General features: G+C 43.0%; 1 long non-coding RNA gene and 1 pseudogene across 9 annotated transcripts in view; one reads left to right on the top strand and one right to left on the bottom strand.

Annotated features, from left to right (window-relative positions):
- The window catches only part of LOC102152075, a 95,476-nt gene that overhangs the window by 45,394 nt on the left and 23,889 nt on the right, over window positions 1–26,193 (top strand). For 5 of the 9 annotated variants that reach the window (XR_005354586.1, XR_005354587.1, XR_005354579.1 and 2 more), the window contains 5 exons: window positions 978–1,125; window positions 1,998–2,078; window positions 7,792–7,846; window positions 14,479–14,614; window positions 14,903–15,037. This is a non-coding gene — a long non-coding RNA (uncharacterized LOC102152075). Of the gene's footprint in view, window positions 1–977; window positions 1,126–1,997; window positions 2,079–7,791; window positions 7,847–14,478; window positions 14,615–14,902; window positions 15,049–21,340; window positions 21,404–26,193 lie in introns of those variants that run through there. The other 4 variants (XR_005354580.1, XR_005354581.1, XR_005354582.1 and 1 more) reach the window with 4 other exon arrangements.
- On the bottom strand, window positions 6,478–7,072 carry LOC106559866 (annotated as a pseudogene).

Below are 26,193 nucleotides of genomic sequence, written 5' to 3'. Positions count from 1 at the left end.
CCCGGTAAAGAATATCCATATGGCCAAAACCCTAAGAAATTAATGTTCTGTGGGAGCAGGGAGAGGGAAGCTCTCATCTGCCTGCGGGAGCCCCTTCAAGATTGCTGAGTGAGCATGCCCTTTGAGTTTGCTGAGGGCAAGAGCAGGAGAAGGAAGGGTGTTAGAGGCAGAGGAACAGCTGTTGCAAGGGCAGGAAGGGAGAAACAGTAGATTCCCTCCTCCTCCCCCTTCGCGGCCTAGGAACAGTAGACTTTGTTCTTAAATCTAAATGGCCCATAACCCCAGTGGATCAAACCCAAAGGAATGAGATTCTAGGCACCAAGGAATAAGATCAGAGACCTGTTATAGGGCAAACCAAGACACTCTCACAACTGGGAATTGTATCAAGTAGCTTTGGACTTGGTGTCCAGGGAGAATGTGCTCGTGAAATATTTGTTGTTTAGGGGAGCGTGAGTGGCTCAGTGGGTTGAATGACTGATGCTTGATTTTGGCTCAGATAGTGATCTCGGGGTTGTGGGATTGAGCCCCAACTTGGGCTCCACGCTTAGTGCGGAGTTGCATGTCCCTTTCCCTCTGTTCCGCTCCCAGCTTGTTTTCTCTCAAATAAAAAGATAGATAAAAAGAAAGAAAGAAAGAAAGAAAGAAAGAAAGAAAGAAAGAAAGAAAGAAAGAAAGAAAAGAAGAGAAAGAAATATTTGTTGTTTAAGGCTCTGGCTTTTCTACTCTTTCCCTCCTGTTTCTTGCAGTACTGGGGTGGGCAGGATCCCCCTGTCCTGTATATATGTCCCTGGTATTTTGCAGGAAGAGTTTGTTGCCTTTGTTGATCTGTAGCGAGCTCTGAGTTGTTTTTGTGTGTGTGTGTGGTGGGGGGGGGGGGTTTCACCAGCAATTAAGGAAATGGTAGAGTGGCTCCTTTCTCCACTAACAGTCTCATAATGGAGTCATCGAAATTTCATCTTGATTCTTCTACTCTCCAGGGAGCCACACCTTTTCCTGGTCCTCCTAGATCCTGGGGGACTCGGAGGGCATGCAGAACTCTCTGTGAGGGAAAACAAATAAACACACAACAGAAAACAAAACCCAGGAATGAGTAAGAACTGTTGCAGTTGCCTCTGTTTTCTTAAGGTATGTTATGTGTTCCTTTCTCCCTTGCCCCTCTCCACCCTGATGTTTGAGGGCCAAGTCCCCATCTCTAGGCACAAAACTGGTTTCCTTGCTCCTATTATGGTTTGATTCCACCCACCAAGACAATGGGCCTTTTTTTCCACCTAGAGTCAAAGGCCCTTGTGTTTGGCCTTAGGAGTTCCACTCTGAACTGGTGCCAAAGCTCGAGACTTCCTGTTCTGTTCCTCCCAGGTCATCTGAGAATCTGCAGGCTTATGGGGTGTGCTGGGGAGTCCTGAGTTATGTCCAGGAAAAAAGGAAGGTTATGGGAATCCCACATGGTTGTTCTTGGGAGAGTCTTCTAGGCCTCTTGGTAGAAGAAGCAGAATTGTGGGCCAGGGGACCTCGGCCCTGGTGCTGGTGACTAAAACTCTGTCCTTGAATTAGGAGATTTGTTTCTCTAGCCCTTAGTTTTGGCATGTGCACAATGAGGGGCTTTGGCTACAAGAGCACAGGCCCTGCGGCTTGAACATCCTGGCTATGCTTTTCCCTTATCTTCCGCATTAAAGTCCATATCATCCCTTCAGGGCCCAATGATCCACCATTATATAAAATAATTTTGGCTGATGTCTGTGTGAGAGATGACATGTTCCCTAGGTGGCTGGTCTCTTAGGTTAGAGTGGAGTACTGGATATTTTTGGCCTGGTCTTATTTTGGGGCTCTCTTTGGTAGCAAGAAGAACAGGGCTCTCCCAAATTGTGAAAGTCTTGACAACCAGCCTAAGGAGTTTGAAGTCCTGTGAGTGGGGAACTAACTACCAGAGGCTTTCAGTGGGAAGTGACCTGGTCAGATTGTGTTTCAGGACATACGCTCTGGCATCTGGTTTGTTGCAGCTGCGGGGAGTCTGCCTGGGAGTCAGATCTGAGCTGGGAGAGCAGTGGCAGGAGAGCCATTTGAAGAACTGGCAGGCCTTGGTGAGTGACCAGTGTGGGTGGTGGTGGGTTGGGGGCTGACGATGACTTGGAGCTGTGTGTGGTTTGGGCTCCTGGGTGGGTCAGGTGCCATTTGCCCTGAGGTAAGGATGAGGGATAGGTTGGCCTGGGACTGAGATGCTAAACGCAGCTTTGGGTATGTTTGTATGAGATGCCTGTGGACTGTCCTGGTGGAAATACTGTATGGACAGTGGGGAGAAGCTCTATGAGGAGGCCAGGCTGGGGTGAAGAAGTGGTGGAGGAAGCGACGGAGAAGAGGGAGTGTGCCCAGAACCTGTCTCAGCTTGGCCTGGTCCCCTCAGCACAAGGCCATGGGTGTGCAGGCCTGAGCTCTACTCTCTGTCCACCTTTTCTGTTGATCAAAGTGATTTTTCAGGGTTTCAGCCAGATGGATATTCTTTGCCTAGGGATCACTTATTAACTGTCTATAAATCATTTGGAAAATGGGGGCTGTGGGTCGATGAGGGAAGAGAGGGGAAGGAGGGAAGACAAGCAAGGGCTTTGGAGAAAGTTAATAGAAAAGAGTAGGCAATCAGAACACACTGACAAAACACTTGACATTCATCATAAAATAAAGCACAATGTAAATTTAAACTTTCGTTGAGAGCCTGGCATCCAGGGGCAGAAGAAGGGTGGTGAGATTAGCAGGGCACAGGGCAGAGGTAATTTAGGATTAAGCTAGCAAAGCAACTTGCTCTAGAAATCCTTAGCTTAAAAGTTACTTGACCTGTCAGTTTCTTGGGAGTGATGAGTTTTATATGTACATATTACAATATAAAACATGATGTGCTTACTAATTATAGTACAACTGACAACTAGTAGAACAGCTAGTACCCAGCAAATACTGTGCACTTACTACCTGCCAGGCAGTGTGCTAAACATGGTAAATAACTAGATCACCTCATGAGCTCCCCATAAACACATGTGGTGGGTACTTTTATGAACCCCATTTTATAGATGCGGGGGCTCAACTGCAGTCATCTGCTCAGCTCTCTGCAGCTCTTGCACAGGAGCCAGAGTCTGAAGCCAGGTCTGGGGACTTCACAACCTGTGCTCTTAGCTACTCAGAGTCAGGTGGGGCAGTGAGAAGGTAGGACTTTCTGAGATGGTCTTGATTATTTGTATCAGAATTATCTGGGATGTTTGTTAAAAATTGAGATCCACAGGTCTCACCCTGCAGCAACCAAAAGCAGAATTTCTCTAACATGGATAGTTGAGACTACTGAGAGGGGGCTGGATGTCTGGGTTCCGGAAGGCAGTGGAATCTTGGCTTCTTTAGTCACCCACAGTTTGGGTCTGGTCCCTCTGTGAATCAACAATGCAGTCTACGCTTGTTTTCTTCCTCTGGGCTGTTGGAGGGGTACATTCCTTCCCGAGAATGTATGAAATCATGCTGACATTTATGATAGGGAGGCATTTGGAGGCAGCGTCCTTTATTCACATTTTCCTTTCACCCTTCATTTGCCTCTTTCCACTCAAGGTGGGTTTCACTTCTCTCCCTGTCCCCTGGCGTAGCTTACCATCTGGGTGATACAGAGACTAGGGGAGGGCAGAGGAACAAGGGAGGGGTTCAGGCTCTGTGGGGGCCATGCTGAGAGGGGCAATGGCATTGCAGGTGGAGCTTTCCATGCAGTTTAGCTGCTTCACCCTGTGAGAGTGGGGACAGTGGAGCCACAGCCTGGGATGTGGGGTAGAGACCCTGTCACCCATGGCAGTGGGCTTTTCTGAAATGGAGGGTTAATCTCCCTAAGGGCTCCAAGCCAGGCAATGCAGATAAATGGGAGGAAATAACAGTCTTCATTTCACCCCTTGCTGAATTTGGAGGGCCGATCCAGTTACACCCCTACCTTGAGTGAGGACAAGGGAGTTTTATACAGTTCACTTTGAGGGATATTCCCACAGCAGCCTCCTCCTCCAGGAGTTGTAGAGGTAGGGGGAGAGCCCGGGGCTGGGAGTGAGGAGAGCTGGTTCTTAGTAGTGTGTGAACTGAGTGTTACCTGAGAAAGTCACTAGCCTACCCTGGACTTGGGTTTTCTTATCTGAAGTTGAATTTCCTTGAGATAATGTTTTCTGTTCCTTCTTGCCCTCAAGCTCTGATTCTATGATTAGTAGCAGAAAGGCAGAACCTTGAATGCTGTTTCTGTCACGTGTGCCTCCCTTTCCCCAAATGAGCAAGTTGGCAATTCTATTGGTGTCTCTTCTTGCACTGCTCTGTGTTTATTTCAGTGGCCTGAAGACGTCCACCGTGGGTGTGGTGGGGAGAGTCTTTGGAGCCAGGTGCCCCCATTGGCCCTGGGGAAGGAGGGCCTAGTTGCAGTTCTCTGCCATTGCACAGAATACTCATGTTTTGGTTTGATATTATTTCTTTTCCTGTTCTTCCACCTCCTTCACAGCCTTACCTTGAGCATCACATTCAGTTTCCGGAGTGGGTTATGTTTGGATGACTTTCCGGGCTCTTTCCTGCCTGTGGTTCCCTGAAACAAATAGCAGGAAATTCTTTTCATAGCCATCAGGGCTTCCATTTCGTGTTTTCCTCTTTCTCCACAGAAGCGAACAGAACATACAAGGCACAGAGACACGAGTGCATGCTCTAGCTCCCAGCATTCATCTGTGTTGAAGTGTGATGGGGTTATGTTCTTAATATTGTCTGGGGGCTCGCTGCACACTTATTTGAGTCATGTGGCATCCTGATGGCTTGTGTGTCACTGTCATTTAGTTTAGTGCAGGTGCTGAGAATGTGCATGCCTGTTACAAGTGCCTGAGTGTGCTTGTGGTTCAGAGTGTGGGGTCTAGGTTGGTTGATGCTGAGAGGAAGTGATTCAGGAGCTGGTTTGTTCTGTTTCTGCTCTTTTTTGCAAAATACTACTAACATGCTGTCAGATAGTTAATTAAAAAGGTGTTAGAAATTTCTTTAATCTGGTCTGAAATTCACATTGTTTTATTCTCGGGTATGTAATGTGTGAGGGTGTGGAGAGGTGGAGAATGAAACACCGGGCCTTCCTGAGCAGTTGAGGCTGGTTCTCAGAAATTAGATGTTGATTATTTAACTCTCTCTGTCCTTGGATTTGTGAGCAGGATCCAGAGGACTGAAGAGCTTTGGTGACAGAGGTATTATGTTGTTTTGGGATGATTAGAGACAAGTTGACAAGCAGGAAACAGGTCAAGTTTGTGGCTTGTTTCTAATTCCAACCTTTAAGAATAATTTAATTTCACTAATACTGTCACCTACTCCAACTGTCAGGTGCTGAATTTTCAAAGATAAATGAAATTTGCTCCCTGTCCTTTTTTTTTTTTTTTTAAAAGATTTTATTTATTCATGAGAAACACACAGAGAGAGAGGCAGACACACAGGCAGAGGGAGAAGCAGGCTCCATGCAGGGAGCCTGATGTGGGACTTGATCCCAGGTCTCCAGGATCACGTCCTGGGTCAAAGGCTGGCACTAAACCACTGAGCCACCCAGGGATCCCCTGTCCTGAATTGTTAATAGTTGACCTTTCCTTGGATAGGACTTTCTGGGCCCAATTCCCTCAGTACCTGATTCTTGCACCAGAAAGCCTTTGGGAGCTCTCAGGACCAGACAGGAGAGGTCAATGCTAGAATGGCGGATGCAGGAGAAAGGGGCAGGAGTCCAGCTTCCTGTGCCGTCTATCTTTTTCAGGAGCACAGTGACTGTGGGAGATAGGAAACTAGGCTCCTTCAGAAACGTTGCAATAGGTAAGATGGTGGGAATGGCAGCTCCAGTTGTCCCTCACCTTGTCTCTCAGCTCCTCACGACTCAAGAACATGCCCTCAAGCAATCCCAGAGATGGACAGTGAGTGCCTGTTCTGTGAGGCCTTGGAAGCAAGATTGGTTAGCTACTCTTAAGAACATCAGCAGTGAGCAGCGAACATCAGCAGTGAGCGGCGCCTGGGTGGCTCAGTCGATTAAGCTTCCCACTCTTGGTTTCAGCTCAGGTTGTGATCTCAGGGTTGAGATAGAACCCTGTGTCAGCTCTGCATTCAGCATAGAGACTGCTTAAAATTTTCCCTCTCTCCTTCTCCCTCTGCCCCTCCCACTCTTTCTCTCTCTCAAATAAATAAATCTTAAAAAAAGAAAAAAGAACATCAGTAGTGAGAAGGGAGGGCAATTTGAGGCCTTGCAGAATTATCTTTAGGGAATTACAGTTACTTCACTCCATTCAGACCTAGAGATTGACAGTAGCTAATGCACTAAAAATGCTCAGACTGACTGGTGCCAAAACTTCTTCTGACTGGGGTAGTACTTCCCCTCCCTATGGAAAACATTTCGCTAAGACTTCGTGATGTCCTTTTGTGACTTCTTTTCCTTTTCAGTATTGCCTTTTTTTTTTTTTTTTTTTTTTGCATTTATTCTATGCAGAATTTACTCCCGGGCCATAAGTTTTTGTTTCTTCAGTTTCTTCTGGGATATCTTTTTCTTCTGTGCAACCTCTTCTTCTGGTTTAGGAACAATCTGCTCTTTTTCAGTAAGAATCATCTCAATGTGGCAGAGAGAGCTCATGTATGGATTAATCTGGCCATGAGCCCTGTAGATTCTATATCACATCTTGGGGGCTTTATTCACCTGGATGTGCTCAATGACCAGAGAATCTACATCTAAACCCTTAAGTTCAGCATTACTTTCCGCATTTTTAAGCATGTGCAGTAAAAATTCAGCACTCTTCTTGGGCCACCGACCCTGTGTCCAGCCCCACTGTTTGGCCTGTGCACACCTACCAACTCCACCATTGTAGCGACGGAATGGCACATACTGCTTCTGCAAAGTGACATCTTTCAGATACTTGGTGGCTTTTTGAATATGCATACCCTTGATGGCTTGGGTAGTTTCACGTGTGTTCTTAAAGTGAACACGAAGATTTGAACCTCTCGACTTGCATGATTTTGTAGGGTTTTCTGGGTCCAGCGAGTAGCCAACCATCTCCGGAGGTCACCTTAGGCTGCTCGGGGGAAGAGGAAGACCAGTATTGCCTTTGAAACTCATTTCAGCTTGAGGTCACTGGTGTAAAATTACTTGGGGTAGGGTGAGTGAAAATTTTTACTCTACATTCTTGTGATCAGCTCTGGGCCTGCACATTTTTACTTCTCCAGGTTGACGCCGGGAGCTTCATTCCAGCGGGGGTCCTTTTGTAGCTCTTACGCCAGCCCAGTTGTTCCCTATGCAAGACTTCAAGTGCTGGGATTTCTTAGATGTCCATGTGCCTTTAGAGTCAGGTAGACCAGACCTGGATTTAAGTTCACACTTTGTTCTTTATTAACTGTGTGACCTTGGCACGTAGCTTAAGCTCTCTCTCTCTCTCTCTCTCTCTTTTTTTTTTTTTTAATTTATGATAGTCACACAGAAAGAGAGAGAGAGGCAGAGACATAGGCAGAGGGAGAAGCAGGCTCCATGCACCGGGAGCCCGACGTGGAATTCGACCCCGGGTCTCCAGGATCGCGCCCTGGGCCAAAGGCAGGCGCTAAACCGCTGCGCCACCCAGGGATCCCCTTTATTTTTATTTATTTATTTTTTTATTTTTAAGCTCTCTTAATACCCAGTTGCTACACTCCTTTCAAATGGAGATGATACCTACGTAATACTTACTATAAGAGAAATATGCATTGAGTGCCTATTTATTAATTCAATTAATCCTCATACATTTCTAGGAATTAAGTGCTAATGTAATTGCTATTTTTCAGATGAAGAAATGAAGGCACAGAGAAGTTAAGTAGCAGGACCAAGTTAATGCAATGTGTAAGTGGTGGAGCTGAGATTCTGAACTTGGGCAGTTTGACCCCAGAGTTTGTGTCCCTAACTACTGTACTAGACCTTTTATTCCTAGTATGTTAACAAGAATTCATAGAGACCAACATTTAAAGCACTGGGTATAGTGCTTGGCGCATACTAGGTGCTCCGTAAATGGTACCTCTTTCTACCAGAGTGGAGGAGCCTGCTAACACATGGGCAGCTGGAAGATGTGGCCCTGAGTCCGGGTCAAAAGGGAGGCACAGGAGTCCTCCTGCTGACATGGAGTTTACACAGTGTCAGGGCTCCTACCAATCTGTCTCTTTTAGATAGGGCTTATTGGCAAAAGTCTTGTCCTTGTAATCCTAAAGTTGCCCAACAGGCCCCGAAAGGAAAACACAGAAGCTGAAACTGGGTGGCCATAGGGAGGGGCTCCCTCCCTGCAAGCCAATGCTCGAGAATCACTTCTCTGATTCTGCTTCAGAGGAGTTTGACCTCTCACTTCCTGACATCTAATGCGTTTAATGCGTGTAAACTGGACCTGCCAGTTTACACACAGAGCCACCCAGGTTTTCCAAATAAGCCACCTGTGGAACAGAGTGAGGCTACTGCCTAAATTGGCACAGGGGAAGGGGTTGTGCCTGGAAGCCAGAGAGACCCATATGTGGGCTTCAGAGGAGGGCGGTATCAAGCTGGCTCTGCTACCTGGTGTTGTGTACCTTGGCTCTCCACCTGGCCCTGGGAACGGCTTGGTCAGCAATGAACGGTTCCGGCACACCTACTCCACTTGAGGTGCCAGCGGGGTTTAGAGGCCACAAGGCTTTGGATTTCCTTCATGGCTTTGCCACTTTTTAACTGGGTGGCCTTGGCCTTTTATTCATGTTCTCTGACTCTCAATTTTCTCATTTGTGAGAAAATTGTGAGGATCAAGGGAAATAACATACATAAAGCACCAGAACAACAATTCACATACTGTAGGTGCTCAGTAACTGCTCTCAGTCATGGTTGGGTGAAGTTGAGGGGTGGGGGAATATAACATACGGTTTTTTGCCTTTAAGGAAGTTATAGTCTGGGCGGGGTCAGCGGTAATGAGACAAGTAAACATAAATCACAATGTCATAGGGGCAGCATATAATGTAACACAGGGCCCCAAGTATAACAGACATGAGAATTTTTGGGGTTCAGATGTAGGAGAGCTTCCCTGGACTAGGCTGCTCAGAGAAGGCTTCCTAAACAAGTGAACTGTATACATGTGCAAAGTTTGGGAGGATGACAGAGTGGCATTCGAAGAAAGTATCTGAGAGGAGACCAAGCAGCGTAAGTTTAGAGGAAGGAGAGGAAACCAGTTGGATACCCCTAAAGGATAGAACCATCCATCCTTGACAAAGTTCAGGCAAAGGCAGATATTCCAGATAGGATTTTTTAAAAGATTTATTTATTTATTTATTTGAGAGAGAGAGAGAAACTGAGTGTGTGCACATGATGAGCAAGTGGGGGGTTGGAGCAGAGGGAGAGAAGCAGACTCCACACAGAGTGCAGAGCCCAATGCAGGGCTTGATCCCCCCACCCTGAGATTATGACCTGAGCCCAAACCAAAAGAGTTAGATGCTCAACCGACTGAGCCACCCAGGCTCCCCCTACCCCAAACAGGTTCTTTAAAAAAGACAGAGAAAGGTGAGTTTCAGGCAAAATTTTAGAAGAAATTCCAGGGTTTCAAAATTAGAGTGGTCTGTAGGTAGGACAAAAGAGTTGGCTGCCAGTAAGCTCAGTCCAGATTAAAGCTCAAGAGAGATACTTAGAGGGCAGAAAGAGAAGTAAACCACTCCCCCACCCCCACCCCATCTGGACCTGCCAGTTTACACACAGAGCCACCCAGGTTTTCCTAAAAGGGAGTGAAAACAAAGTCAGGTCAAATCCTTGGCGCAGGGGCCTGAGGAACTGGATCTGTTAATCTAGGAAGTTCAGACTTTGGCATGTGGTATCCAGTGAGAATTCCCTGGTTAGGCTCTGGCTATCCTTGGCTGGAAATGTTTTTCTTTGGAAAAAAAAATTTTTTTTTTTTTTGTATTTTTTCTTTTCTTGTTTCTGTTCATAGTTCCTACTGAAAAATTAGTCTTGGCTGAATTAAGTAGAAAAGGTTTGTTCTTACCTAGCCAGAATAACTAGGGTGATTGTAAGAACAGCTCTGGAAAACAATGTGGTTGTGGCTATGGCCTTCCCGTTGCCCTTTTGATAACTTTAATAGCATGATTGTATTGTCATTATGACCTATTTTTTATCTGACTGAGTATATATTTAACTTCCCTCAGTCCTCTGAAAGCAACTTAAGGTTGGAAGCTGTGTCTTTACTTCTCTTTTTTTCTTTCTCTTTTCCTTCTTTCCTTCTTTCCTTCCTTCCTTCCTTCCTTCCTTCCTTCCTTCCTTCCTTCCTTCCTTCCTTCCTTCCTTTCTTCCTTCCTTTTTCTTTCTTTCTCTCTTTCTTTCTTTCTTTCTTTCTTTCTTTCTTTCTTTCTTTCTTTCTTTCTTTCTTTCTTTCTTTTCAATTTGCCAACATATAGCATATCACCCAGTGCTCATCCCTCCAAGTGCCCCCCTCAGTGCCTGTCACCCAGTCACCCCAAAGCCTGCCCACCTCCCTTTCTACTACCCCCTTGTTCATTTCCCAGAGTTAGGAGTCTCTCATGTTCTGTCATCCTCACTGATATTTCCCACTCATTTTCCCTCCTTTCCCCTTTATTCCCTTTCACTATTATTTATATTCCCCAAATGAATGAGAACATACACTGTTTGTCCTTCTCCGATTGACGTACTTCACTCAGCATAATACCCTCCAGTTCCATCCACATTGAAGCAAATGGTGGGTATTTGTCATTTCTAATGGCTGAGTAATATTCCATTGTATACATAAACCACATCTTCTTTATCCATCTTTTGATGGACACTGAGGCTCCTTCCACAGTTTGGCTATTGTGGACATTGCTGCTATGAACATTGGGGCACAGGTGTTCCGGCATTTCACTGCATCAGTATCTTTGGGGTAAATCCCCAGCAGTGCAATTGCTGGGTCATAGGGCAGTTCTATTTTTAGCTCTTTGAGGAACCTCCACACAGTTTTCCAGAGTGGCTGTTCACATTCCCACCAACACTGCAAGAGGGCCTTTCTCCATATCCTGGCCAACATTTGTTTCCTGTCTTGTTAATTTTCCCCATTCTCACTGGTGTGAGGTGGTATCTCATTGTGGTTTTGATTTGTGTTTCCCTGATGGCACATGATGTGGAGCATTTTCTCATGTGCTTGTTGGCCATGTCTATGTCTTCTTCTGTGGAATTTCTGTTCATGTCTTTTGCCCATTTAATGATTGGATTGTTTGTTTCTTTGCTGTTGAATTTAATAAGTTCTTTATAGATCTTGGATACTAGCCCTTTATCTGATACGTCATTTGCAGGTATCTTCTCCCATTCTGTAGGTTGTCTTTTAGTTTTGTTGACTGTTTCTTTTGCTGTGCAGAAGATTTTATCTTGATGAAGTCCCAATAATTCATTTTTGCTTTTGTTTCCCTTGCCTTCATAGATGTATCTTGCAAGAAGTTGCTGTGGCAAGTTCAAAAAGGGTGTCGCCTGTGTTCTCCTCTAGGATTTTGATGGATTCTTGTTTTACATTTAGATCTTTCATCCATTTTGAGTTTATCTTTGTGTATGGTGTAAGAGAATGGTCTAGTTTCATTCTTCTGCATGTGGCTGTCCAATTTTCCCAGCACCATTTATTGAAGAGACTGTCCTTTTTCCAGTGGATAGTCTTTCCTGCTTTGTCGAATATTAATTGACCATAGAGTTGAGGGTCATTTCTGGATTCTCTGTTCTGTTCCATTGATCTATGTGTCTGTTTTTGTGCCAGGCCACACTGTCTTGATGATCACAGCTTTGTAGTACAACCTGAAATCTGGCATTGTGATGCCCCTGGCTCTGGTTTTCTTTTTTAATATTCCCCTGACTATTCAGGGTCTTTTCTGATTCTACACAAATCTTAAGATGATTTGTTCCAACTCTCTGAAGAAAGTCCATGGTATTTTGATACGGATTGCATTAAATGTGTAAATTGCCCTGGGTAGCACAGACAATTTCACAATATTAATTCTTCCAACTCATGAGCATGGAATAAGCATAAGATACCTAGGAATAAACCTAACCAAAGAGGTAAAGGATCTATACCCTAAAAACTATAGAACACTTCTGCTTCTGACTTTTAAAGTAACTGCCAAGAACTACTGACATTATAGGTACCTAATAAATATTCATTAAATCTGAGGCTTTTCCATGTGCCTCATACACAGATTCTCATAAATGCTTGATATTTTTCATTCATTCATTCAATCAATCTCTTAATAAGTATTTAGTTTCCTGAATGCCTACTAAATAGTAAGCATTATATTGGGCATATACTGGAAATAAAAACTAAAGGTTTTAGTGGTCCTTAAGGAGCTCATGGTCTCATAAGAGAATCAGATAAACAGGCAGTTAACAGAGTAGAATGACAAGTGTTGTGACTGAGGGACAGGAAGCAACTCGAGACTGGCACCTAAGCATATTTTTATTAATTTTTATATTACTAAGACTTACCACAGTGCATGATATATTGTGGGTGATGGTAGACATTTGTTCCGTGATTTTGAAATTCATTTTTTGGTACTTTAAATATGTTTCATGAAATATATTGTAAATGTTGATTAGGTGCTTATTCCTCCTCAAAAGCCTTTTATTTATATTTATTTATTTTGCCTTTTATATCATATTTTAATGTACATGTACTAAAGGTTTTTGGTATTTTAATGTTCACGTTTAAAGATTTTTAGAGGACTAGAAATGGCAAGACAGAACTCAACCATATGGGTTGCATATGGGTTGTATGACTATATGACTATACCAGGTTATTGACAAGAACTGCAATATGCAGAATAGGGCCAGTCTCCTCTTATGACACAGAGAGCAGCATACAAGATAAATATGGAACACAAAAGCATAATTGTTGCAAGCAATCTTGTTGTTTCAAACATTTTCTTGAGTTGCTTCCTGGGTCCCATTAAAAAGCATGCCCTGGCTAATGCAGCAGTATTTCCAAGGGTATAAAATGCTGCAGAAAGCTTTAGGCCACCAGGAAGCCACAGAAATCCAGTTCTTTTTTTTTTTTTTAAGATTTTATTTGTTCATTTGAGAGAGAAGGAGAACACCAGCTGGGCAGAGGGAGAGGGAGAAGCAGGCTCCCCACTGAGCGGGGAGCCCAAAGTGGGGCTCAATCCCAGGATCCCAGGATCATGACCTGAGCCAAAGGCAGACACCCAACCAACTGAGCCACCCAGGTGCCCCTCACAGAAATCCAGTTCTAAGGATAGAGAAGAAAATGCCAGACACGAAGCAGAAGACAAATTACTTCTACCTGGTATTGACACTAAGGAATGAGGCATCCAGGACCTGTGAGGTCAGTTGTCCTGGGCCCTCAGGACAGCTTCTCCATGGCCCTACTCCCCTTCCACACTGGCAGCACCCTGCTTGCTGACCCCCTCAAAAGCCTTTTAAATTTGTAGTGTAGTGGGTAACTAGGCATACCGAGGCCTGGAGGAGAGGAACTCTAAGAGATGGGAGAAGTTAGCAGCATGGGAAGTAAGTTACTTCTCACAACTATTTAAAAGCTGAACTGAAACAATTCAGAATGGTTCTAGGTTCTAGGCCAAAAGCTGTAGGTTCTTAGAAAGTCCTATTGGGTGATTGGGAACCTCTAGGTTTCCTTTACCACCTACCATTATACAAATTGCTTTTGTTTTTCCTTATATATTTTATTATTTTTTTAAGATTTTACTTATTCATTTGAGAGAGAGAGAGAGAGAGAGAGAACAAACACCAGCGGGGCAGAGGGAGAAGCAGGCTCTCCAATGAGCAGCAAGCCCAGTGTGGGGCTCAATCCCAGGACCCCAGAATAATGACCTGAGCTGAAGGCAGAGGCTTAACCAACTGAGCCACTCAAGCGCCCCTCTCCTCACATATTTTAAACTACAGTTAGACTAGATGACTCACCATGTTTTCCTGATTCTTTGTCTTTCGGTTTCTTTTCTTCATTAGGAATGCCTCCTCCTTTATGCCATTACCATCATCCTTCAGTTCCCTGCTGAAATGCTACCCTCTTTCGCTGAAACCCTGTGGAAGAAATAGTCTTGCTACCCTGAACATCTCAGCTTTTAGACCCCCTCATAGTACTTAATGCTATTACTAGAATTATATATGAGTTATCATTCTTATTCCCCCTAGGAGGAAAGGATCTAATTTTATGTATTTCATAGCACAGGACCTTGTAAATGTTGAATGAACCATGTGACAGAACTATATTACTGGTGTAATGTGGTGGTTAATTTTACATGTCAACTTGACTGGGCCGTGGGGTGCTCAGATATTGGTTAAACATTATTCTGAAGGTTTTTGTATGAGATTAACATTTAAATTGGTAAACTGAGTAAAGCAAATTGCCCTCCCCAATGTGGGTAGACCTCATCCAATTAGTTGATGGCTCGAATAGAACAAAAAGGTTGACCTTCCTCTGAGTACGAAAGAATTCCTCCTGGCTGTCTGGGACATCAGCTTTTTTCTGCCTTCAGACTTGAACTGAAACATTGGCTCTTCCTGGTTTGGAGCCTGCCGGCTTTTGGACTAGAACTACACCTTTGGCTCCCTTGGTCTCTAGCTTCCTGACTTACCCGGAAGATCTTGGGACTTGTCAGCCTCTTTAATCAAGTGAGCCAATTCTTTATAAATCTCTTTTTTTGTATCTGTCTGTCTGTCTATCTAATCTCTGTATCTCAATATATATCCATCCTATTGGTTCTGTTTTTCTGGAGAACCTTGACTAATATACTTAGGTCCTGAATTTTAGAAATATTCAGAGAAAGGAAAATAGTTTGATCTACCTTTCCTGGAATTGAATTAACATGGGGCACACTTTTAAAATGATACTTACCTTTGATACCCTTTCATCTCCCAAATGCTTCTCATGTAAAGCTTCTCTCTTTTCTGAGATTTCAGGCACATAGGACTTGGATGCTTCCATCAGCCCTCCGCTATAGTACCTGACTGAGGTCCACCCTGCTCCTCATGGAAGGCCCCAATTTTCCTTGCTTTTGAGTCCTCTTCCCAACCCTGCTCCATCAGAGCCCCATGGTAGGTCTGAGGTAGGTGGTTGAGGGGAAAGCAGCATGACCATTCAAGTGATACATGTGTAGCTAAAAGCCCTCTAATCTCATAATCATTTGCTAAATCAACTGGGTGAGATATCAAGTAATTTAATAAAGTGGGGTGAAATTTTTAGGCAGTGTGGAGATGATACTTTTGAGTAACTGCCCCGGGGGGCAGGCAGGACAGCCTTCCTGACCGTCAGTCCTAGGGTCAGGACCTCTTTTGCACTTGCTGCTTAGGCAGATTCTTCCCTTTTCCATTTCTGAAACCACAGCTTCTCTAAGAACAATAACAAGTGAGCACTCCCACAGAGAGAAACTGGGGTGGAGACTCTGCTGCTGGCACAAAAAGAGAGGGAGAGGAAAGGGCAACTGTTTGCATCTCCACTGGATCTTTATAAGTTAGCAAATACTTAGGGTTTTGAAAGGCCCATTTTAGAGAGGCAGAGACATGGGGAGAGGGAGAAGCAGGCTCCCTCTGGGGAGCCTGATGTGAGACTCAATCCCACGACCCCAGGATCACACCCTGAGCCAAAGGCAGACACTCAACCACTGAGCCACCCAGGTGCCCTGATTTTAGCCACAATTAAATCATGTTTCCCTCTTTGTATTTACAATAGGAATGTTTTGTTTCTTTTTTATTACACCTCTCTTTGGCTCTTCTCTTTACATGGCCATCATCTCTGCTACCATATACACTCCTGTCTTCCCTGCTCTTTCCTTTCTCCTCAACCTCCTAGTAGTATCAAATTGTTCCTTGGTCCTATTTAAGTTAAGACAAGAAAATTATGAGACTCACATGAGTTTGGATAACATATCCAATAAATACTGGCACTTTAAAAGTAGTTGTCCTGGAAAGAAAAAAAAGTAGTTGTCCTGGGTGGCTATACATTTATTCTAACTTTGAGTTGTTACTCAAAACAGTTTGGTATTTATCATGTAGAGTTTCAAAACTAGTCTGAGCCCTACATAAGACCAGTTTCACTTCCTTAGTAATCACACCTAGTATTACAGGGGGCCTCCCACTCTGCTTTAATTTATTTGTCTTCCTATTCCCAGTTCCCCTTTTCCTCCCTTGCTCTAGTCTCCAGATAAGAGGAGTTCTGGGGTCAGATAGGGCAAGGCTCATTGACACAGAGAGGCTTTAAAGAGAGAGTGGCACACTGCGCAAGACTTTGACCTTTAAACAAAGCATGCTTAAGCTGCTCTTTTTTTTTTTAAAGATTTATTTATTTATTAGAAAGAGTGAGTGAGCAGGGGGGAGGGGCAGAGGGAGAGGGAGAGAGAATCTCCAGCAGACTCCCTGCTGAGCATGGAGACTAATGCAGGGCTCAGTCTCACCACTCTGAGATCATGACCTGAGCTGAAACCAAGAGTCAGAGGCTTAACTGATTGAGCCATCAAGGAGTCCCTAAGCTGCTTCATTTTTTTTTCAAGGTTTTATTTATTTATTTATTTATTTATTTATTTATTTATTTATTATTCATTCATTCATTCATTCATTCATTCATTCATGAGAGACACAGAGAGAGACACACAGAGAGAGAGAGAGAGAGAGACAGAGAGACAGAGACCTAGGCAGAGGGAGAAGTAGGCTCCATGCAGAAAGTCCAACATGGGACTCGATCCCAGAACTCCGGGATCACGCCCAGAACCAAAAGCAGACACTCAACTGCTAAGCCACCTAGGTGTCCCTTTTTTTAAAGGTTTTATTTATTTATTCATGAGAGACACAGAGAGAGAGGCAGAGACATAAGCAGAGGGAGAAGCAGGCTCCCTTTGGGGAGCCCAAAGTGGGACTCCATCCCAGAACCCTGGGATCACAACCTGAGCCAAGGCAGACGCTCAGCCACTGCGACACCCAGGTACTTCTAAGCTGCTCTTTTTATTTATTTATTTATGTATGTATGTATGTATGTATGTATGTATGTATTTATTTATTTATTATTTATTTATTTATTTTTAAAAGCTTTTCTTTTTTGTTTTTTTAAAAAGATTTTATTTATTTATTCATGAGAGACACAGAGAGAGAGAGAGGCAGAGACACAGGCAGAGGGAGAAATAGGCTCCATTCAGGGAGCCCAATGTGGGCCTTGATCCCAGGTCTCCAGGATCACATCCTGGGCTGCAGGCGGCGCTAAACGGCTGTGCCACCAGGGCTCCCCTATTATTAGTTTTAAAGATTTTATTTATTTATTCATGAGAGACACACAGAGAGAGTGACAGAGACATAGGCAGAGGGAGAAGCAGGCTCCCCGCAAGTAGCCCAATGCGGGACTCAATCCCAGATCCCGGCAATCCCGGGATCATGCCCTGAGCCGAAGGCAGATGCTCAATCAATAAGCTACCCAGGCACCCCTAAGCTGCCCTTTTTTTTGTTGTTGTTATTTTGGATATATATATATTTTTTGTATATAAAAGCTGCTCTTTTTTTTTTGTAAACTTAAATTTTTTTTAATTTTATTTTTTTATTTAAAAAATTCTTTTATTGGAGTTCAATTTGCCAACATATAGCATAACACCCAGTGCTCATCCCATCAAGTGCCCCCCTCAGTGCCCATCACCCAGTTACCCCAACCCCCCGCCCACCTCCTTTTCTACTACCCTTTGATGGTTTCCCAGAGTTAGGAGTCTCTCATGTTCTGTCATCCTCACTGATATTTCCCAGTATTTTCTCTCCTTTCCCCTTTATTCCCTTTCACTATTTTTTATATTCCCCAAATGAATGAGACCATATGTTTGTCCTTCTCCGATTGACTTACTTCACTCAGCATAATACCCTCCAGTTCCATCCACGTTGAAGCCAATGATGGGTATTTGTCGTTTCTAATGGCTGAGTAATACTCCATTGTATACATAGACCACAGCTTCTTTATCCATTCATCTTTTGATGGACACCGAGGCCTCTTCCACAGTTTGGCTATTGTGGACATTGCAGTTATAAACATTGGGGCGCAGGTGTTCTGGCATTTCACTGCATCTGTATCTTTGGGGTAAATCCCCAGCAGCGCAATTGCTGGGTCATAGGGCAGTTCTATTTTTAACTCTTTGAGGAACCTCCACACAGTTTTCCAGAGTGGCTGTACCAGTTCACATTCCCACCAACAGTGCAAGAGGGCTCCCCTTTCTCCACATCCTCTCCAACATTTGTTGTTTCCTATCTTGTTAATTTTTATCATTCTTACTGGTGTGAGGTGGTATCTCATTGTGGTTTTGATTTGTATTTCCCTGAGGGCAAGTGATGTGGAGCATTTTCTCATGTCTAAGCTGCTCTTTTTTTTTTTTTAAGATTTTATTTATTTGTTCATGAGGGGGAGAGAGAGAGAGAGAGAGAGAGAGAGAGGCAGAGACACAGGCAGACGGAGAAGGAAGCTCCATGCAAGGAGCCTGACATGGAATTTGATCCTGGGTCTCCAGGATCAGGCCCTGGGCTGAAGGCAGCGCTAAACCGCTGAGCCACCCGGGCTGCCCTAAGCTGCTCTTTTTATTTTATTTTATTTTTATTTTTATTTTTTTATTTTTAAATTTAATTAAAAATTTTTTTAAAATAAATTTTTATTTATTTATGATAGTCACACATTTTTAATTTATTTATGATAGTCACACACAGAGAGAGAGAGAGAGAGGCAGAGACACAGGCAGAGGGAGAAGCAGGCTCCATGCACCGGGAGCCCGATGTGGGATTCGATCCTGGGTCTCCAGGATCGCGCCCTGGGCCAAAGGCAGGCGCCAAACTGCTGCGTCACCCAGGGATCCCTAATTTAAAATTTTTTCAAGTGCTCTTTTTAATGGGACTTTCTCCAGTGTCCCATTTTCTGCTTTGTGATCCCCTCCTCAGCCTTTTTTTACAGGAAATAAACCCCCCAAAATAAAAAACCCCACTAAATACTGGGGCTGGAAATCTGGCCTTGAATTGTTATGCCAGTGGAAGCCCGGGGAGAATGAGTAAGGAGAGGTACTTCAGAGGGCTCCGTTTCCTTCTGGTCCTGGTAGTTAATGTTCTACCAGCATTTCCCACTGTTGGGGAGACACTGCCCAGGGCAGAGTGCACTTTGTACAGAGCTGTGATTTGAGGGAAGCCTGCATCTGACCCTCTTCCTGCTTCATCTGTAGAGTCTGTAGCTATCAATAGTCTTGTATCTTTTTAGTTCTTAAGCTCTGGATATTCATATTCTCTTTCTCTTTGAGTCTCTGCTACAGGGAAAAATGAAGATGTTTATTGGCAGTGGGGAACCCTGAAATTTGCAAAACAAAAATGAACATATAGCTGAACTTCCTGCCCTTCACGTTTCCCTTTACTCCCCAGCAGTTTCTGACCCTCTCAAAACCCCAGTGAGATGTTAGCTGATTGAACAAATGTATCTACAGGATTTTCTTAATGATGGAGCTATATTTGAAGGCTTTAATGTTACCGTCTTACCTGCTTTTCTCTTTTCTAGAAGATTCTACTTCTCACAAATAGGTATGAGACCAATGATCAAGAAATTCAGCCTCCCTTCATCCTAATGAATTGCAGAATAAATGATGCACAGGCTATTTAGATAATACAGCTGTGGGGAGAGAAAAAAAGGAGGCATTGGAACATCTGCCAGGGAAGATACCAGAGAGCACCATTAGTGAATGAACATCTCTGGAGGAGAGTAAGGGAGGAGGTGGAAACAAAGAAAGGAGCTAAAGGAAGCCAAAGAATTGTAGGAATTAAGGGTATAATCCAGAGCAATAAAGGGGGCTAGGTGAAGGCTTTGGGTGGTCCCTTCCTTAGTGCCTGAAAGAAGAGTTGCTTGATTAGTGGCTATTGTGGATATGGCCTTAGGGTAGGTTGTGGGGATATAGAGATAAATAAGATATAGATAGTCCCTACTTTACAAGTATACAGTTTAACAAAAAGAGGATAAATAACAAGTACAAATTAGATGAGATTTAGGGGTGCCTGGGTGGCTCAGTCAGTTAAATGACCAACTCTTGATTTCAGCCCGAGTCATGATCTTGGGGTCCTGGGATGGAGCCTTGGGTTGGGCTCTGCACTCAGCAGGAATTCTCTATCTCCCTCTGCCCCTCCCCCAGGTCTCCCTCTCTCTCTCTTAACCAACTAACTAACTAAATAAATCTTAAAAAAACCCCAACAATCCAAATTATTATTTTTTTTTTTTTTTCCAACAATCCAAATTAGATGAGAGTTTCAAAATGTTTGGTATTGTGGGCTGAGCTACTGCTACCATTACCAGCAGTTAACACATTCTTTAAATTGAAGTCTAGTTGGAGTGCCTGGGTGGCTCAGTCGGTTAAGCATCTGCCTTCAGCTGAGGTCATGATCCTAGGGTCCTGGGATTGAGCCCTGTGTTAGATTCCCTGCTCAGTGGGGAGCCTGCTTCTCCCTCTCCCTCTGACTCTCCCCTCTGCTTGTGCTCACATATTCTCTCTCAAATAAATAAATAAAATCTTTAAATTGAAGTATAGTTGATATACAATATTATATTAGTTTCAGGTGTACAATGTGGTGATTCAACAATTATATACATAATGAAATGCATACTACAAGTGTAGTTACCATCTGTCACCATTCAAAGTTATTACAGTATTATTGACTGTATTCCCTATGCTGTGCTTTTCATGCCCATGACTTTATTTTATAACTGGGAGTTTATACTTACTTTTTTTTTTTTAGAGAGCACGTGCATGTGGGAGTTGGGTGGGGTGTGGTAGTGGGAAGTGGGAAAAGGGTTAGAGGGAGAGGAGAGAGAGAATCTTAAGCAGGCTCACCATGGAGCCCGATATGGGGCTCACCTCAGGATTGGGAGATCATGACCAGGAGATTATGACCTGAGCTGAAACCAGGAGCCAGCTGCTTAACCAACTGAGCCACAAGGGGTCCTGGGAAGTTTGTACTTGTTAATCCCTTCACCTCTTTCACCCATCCCCCCTCACACACCTCCCCTATGGCAACTACCAACTTGTTCTCTGTATTTATGAGTTTATTTCTGTTTTGTTTGTTTAGATTCCACATATAGGTGAAATCATATGGTATTTGTTTTCTTTCTTTTTCACTTAGCATAATACCATCTAAGTCCATCCATGCTGGTATGATTACATTCTTTTTTATGGCTGAGTAATATCCCAGTGTGTGTGTGTGTGTGTGTGTGTGTGTGTGTGTGTGTATACCATATTTTTTAAATCTATTCATTTATCAGTTGACACTTAGGTTGCTTTCACATCTTGTCTATTGTAAATAATGCTGCAATAAATGTAGGGGTGCATTTATCTTTTTGAATTAGTGTTTTGTTTTCCGCAGGTAAATACCTAGAAGTGGAACTGCTGGATCATATGGTATTTCTGTTTTTAATTTTTTGAGCAACGTCCATACTGTTTTCCATAGTGGCTGAACCAATTTACATTCCCATCAACAGTGCACAAGGGTTCCCTTTTTTCCATATCCTTGCCAGTACTTGTTATTTCTTGTCATTTTGATACTAGCCATTCTGACTGGTATGAGGTGATATCTCATTGTGGTTTTGATTTGCATTTTTCTGATGATTAGTGATGCTGAACATCTTTTCCTGTAACTCTTGGCCATCTGTATATGTTGTCTTTGGGAAGTACTTATTCAGATCCTCTGCCCATTTTTTTTAAAGTTTATTTTTAATTTTCTTTTCTTTTTTATTTTATTTTAAAGATTTTTATTTATTTATTCATGAGAGACACACAGAGAGAGAGGCAGAGATACAGGCAGAGGGAGAAGCAGGCTCCATGCAGGGAACCCGATATGGGACTCGATCCCGGGTCTCCAGGATCACACCCTGGGCTGCAGGTGGTGCTAAACCGCTGTGACACCAGGGCTGCCTTAATTTTCTTTTAATAAGTAAATTCTACACCCTGTGGGCTTGAACTCAGGACCCTGAGATCAAGAGTCGCATGCTCCATTGACTGAGCTGGCCAGGCTCTGCCCATTTTTTAATTGGGTTTTTTTTTGGTATTGAGTTTATGAATTCTTTATATATTTTGGATATTAACCCTCTTATCAGATATGTCATTTGCAAATATCTTCTCCCATTCAGTACAGTGCTTTTTCATTTTGTTGATGGTTTTCCTTTGCTGTGCAAAATAGTTTATTTTTTGTTTTGTTCCCCTTGCCTAAGGAGACAGATCCAGAAGAATATTGCTAAAGGCTGATATCCAACAGATTAGTATCTATATATTTTTTTAGGAGTTTTATGGTTTTAGGTCTTAAGCTTAGGACTTTTTTTTGTTTTTATTTTATTTTTTTTTTTATTTTTTTTTTTTAAGATTTTATTTATTTATGATAGTCACAGAGAGAGAGAGAGAGGCAGAGACACAGGCAGAGGGAGAAGCAGGCTCCATGCACCGGGAGCCTGACGTGGGATTCGATCCCGCGTCTCCAGGATCGCGCCCTGGGCCAAAGGCAGGCGCCAAACCGCTGCGCCACCCAGGGATCCCCTTTTTTTTGTTTTTAAAAAATTATTTATTTATTCATGAGAGACACAGAGAGAGAGGGAGAGAGAGAGAGGCAGAGGGAGAAGTGGACTCCTCGCAGGGAGCCTGAAGTGGGACTCGATTCCAGACCCCGGGATCACACCCTGAGTTGAAGACAGATGCTCAACCCCTGAGCCACCCAGGTGTCTCAAGTTTAGGTCTTTAATCTCTTTTGAATTTATTTTTGTGTAATAAAGTGGTCCAGTTTTATTCTTTTGCATGTAGCTGTCCAGTTTTTTCCAGCACCATTTATTGAAGACATTGTCCTTTTCCCCATTGCATATTTTTGCCTCTTTTGTATGTAATTGACCTTATAAGCTTGGGTTTATTTCTTGGTTTTCTGTTATGTCCCATTGATCTATGTGTCTGTTTTTGTGCAAGTACCGTGTTTTTTGATTACTCTGGCTTTGTAGTATTGTTTGAACTCTGGGATTATGATACTTCCAGCTTTGTTTTTTCTTGAGATTGCTTTGGCTATGTGGGGTATTTTGTGGTTCTGTACACATTTATTCTAGCATGGTGAAAAATACTATTGGTATTTTGATAGGGATTGCATTGAACCTGTAGATTGCTTTGAGTAGTATGGACATTTTAACAATATTAATTCTTCCAATTCATGAGCATGGTATATATATCTTTCCACCTATTCCATTTATCTTCAGTGTCTTTCATCAATGTCTACAGTTTTCAGAATATAGGTCTTTCACCTCCTTGGTTAAATTCATTCCTAGGTATTTTATTCCTTTTGATGCAATTGTAAATGGGATTATTATTTTCTTAATTTCTCTTGCTGGTATTATTATTCATTAGAAATGCACAGATTTCTTTCCTTCTTTTTTTTTGCAACATATTTCTATATATTAATTTTATATCCTGTAGCTAACATTTATTGTTTGTCTACTGTCTTCTAAGCATTTTACCCATGTATTAACTCATTGACTTTTTTTTTTTTTTTTTTTAAGATTTTTATTTATTCATGAGAGACACACAGATTGAGAGAGAGGCAGAGACACAGGCAGAGGGAGAAGCAGGCTCCACGCAGGGAGCCCCATGTGGGACTCGATCTGGGGTCCCCAGGATCACACCCCGGGCTCCAGGCGGTGCTAAACCGCTGCACCACCGGAGCTGCCCACTCATTGACTTCTGACAATAGTCCTGTGAAGTAACTTGCCTCAAGTCTCGGAGTAGTTACCTTAATAGCAGGACCTCCAAAGCAGGTAGTCCGGCTCCAGAATATGTGCTCCTAAATAACGTGATCTCTGGTAAGTCATCCAAAGCATATGCGGGAACTCTGCTGCTTCACATCTGCGTGCTTTTGTACCATTTGTTTGCCCTTTTGCCTATAATACGTTTTTGACTCTGGTCAAGGGGAAGACTCCCCCCCTTTTTTTTAAATAATAAATTTATTTTTTATTGGTGTTCAATTTGCCAACAGAAAGAATAACACCCAGTGCTCATCCCGTCAAGTGCCCCCCTCAGTGCCCGCCACCCAGTCACCCCCACACCCTGCCATCCTCCCATTCCACCACCCCTAGTTCGTTTCCCAGAGTTAGGAGTCTTCCATGTTCTGTCTCCCTTTCTGATATTTCCTACCCATTTCTTCTCCCTTCCCCTCTATTCCCTTTCACTATTATTTATATTCCCCAAATGAATGAGACCATATAATGTTTGTCCTTCTCCAATTGACTTATTTCACTCAGCATAATACCCTCCAGTTCCATCCACAGGAAGACTCTCCTTTAACATCTTCTCTGACTTCTCTTGCTTATCCTAGGGGCAGTCACTGTCCTTGGAGCTTGACTAGCACTTTATCAAATTTTGTAAACTACATAGTAGTGTATTTGTCGGAAGATCTGATTCCTTGTGTGTTCTAAGCTTCTGGAGAGCAGGGGCTTTTTTTTTTTTTTTCTGGAAAATCTCAAACAGTTATAAAAGTTAAGCTAATAATAAAATGATTCTACATGTGCTCATCACGCAGCTTCAGCAATTATTTTGTGGCCGGTATTGTTTCATATATTCTCCTTCTCAAACCTGGATTATTTTTTAAAAATTTTATTTATTTATTTATTTGAGAGAGAGAGAGAGAGAGAGAGAGAACTGTGGGAGAATGAGAGAAGAAGCAGACTCCCTGCTGAGCAGAGAGCCCAACGTGGGGCTTGATCCTAGGACCCCAAGACTGTGACCCAAGCCAAAGGCAGACACTTCACTGGTTAAGCCACTCAGGCACTTCAAACCTGGATTATTTTGAAGTAAATTTCAGAATCAGATAATTTCTTTTTTTTTTTTTTAAGATTTTATTTATTTATTCATGAGCAACACAGAAAGAGAGGCAGAGACATAAGCAGAGGGAGAAGCGGGTTTCGTGAGGGAAGCCTGATGTGGAACTTGATCCCAGGACCCTGGGATCATGCCCTGAGCCGAAGGCAGACGCTCAACCACTGAGCCAACCAGACACCCAAGACATTAAATAATTTAAGATTTCAATTGTATTACTTAAATACAAGGTATCTTTACAAAAAACATAACAATACCATCATCGCACTAAAAATATTTCTCAATATTATAAAACATTAACTGCTTTTTTTTTTTTGACATTAACTGCTTTAATGTCTTCAGTTATCTCATGATTTCCCCCTCCCTTCCCTTCTCTTTCTTTCCCACCTTTTTGTTCCTTTATTTCTTTCTTTGCTTACCTCCCCCCCCCTTTTTTTCAAAAAGCAGAGTTGTTTGAATAAAAATTCAAGGGCTTTATTTATTTATTTTAAAGAATTTTTATTTATTTATTTGACAGAGAGAGAGTGAGCACAAGCAGTGGGAGCTGCAGAGGGAGAGGGAGAAGCAGGCTCCCTGCTGAGCAGTGGGCCTGATGCAGCTGCATCCCAGGACTCCAGGATCATGAACTGAGTGAAGACAGAGGCTTAACCGATTGAGCCACCCCGGCACTCTTTAACAGCTTTATTTTTTTAATCTTCATGTTCTCATCAGCACCTGGCTTAGTGCTTGACTTATAGAAATCCTCAGTAAATGTTTAGTAAATGACTCATTAGAAATCTCTAAAATGGCCTAGTTGAATGAGTGTAGCCTTACTGTCATATTTGTTTGGTTTCTTGGGATGGCTTTTGGTTTGTGGTACTTTAGTTAGGGATTGACTTAGGTGCTGGCTACTGTCAGTGCTTGTGAACATTACTAAAGTTTTGATGACAGTGAGTGTGTTTGTGACTCAGATATTTATGTGCTAGAAGGAAATAGGCCAGGTTTTCTTGTCTCTGTTTTTTGTCCTTAGTCTCTTGTTATTTCATTTTGAGTTTGGACTGACTACATTTGGCTTTTTTGTTCTTTCTTTAAAACAAGGACCCTGGAGGAGCTCCTTGAGAGCATGAACAGAGTTCACATTGTTGGTGGTAGATTTTGTACCTGATAGATTGAATCGGATGCTCCTTCACTTTATTTTTAAGAATTGAGATAAAATTGAAATACACTGAAATGCATATAGATCTGGGGTGCCTGGGTGACTTAGTTGGCTAGCTGTCTGTTGTCTTCTGCTCAGGTTGTGATCCTGGGGTCCTGGGATCCAGCTCTGAACCAAGCTCCATGCTCTGCAGGGAGTCTACTTTTCCCTCTGCTCCCCTCCCCCACTTGTGTTTGTGCTCTTTC

This window comes from Canis lupus, chromosome 1 (genome assembly GCF_011100685.1).
Source record: "Canis lupus familiaris isolate Mischka breed German Shepherd chromosome 1, alternate assembly UU_Cfam_GSD_1.0, whole genome shotgun sequence".
NCBI lineage: Eukaryota > Metazoa > Chordata > Mammalia > Carnivora > Canidae > Canis > Canis lupus.
This window is presented reverse-complemented; position numbering and strand designations above follow the sequence as displayed.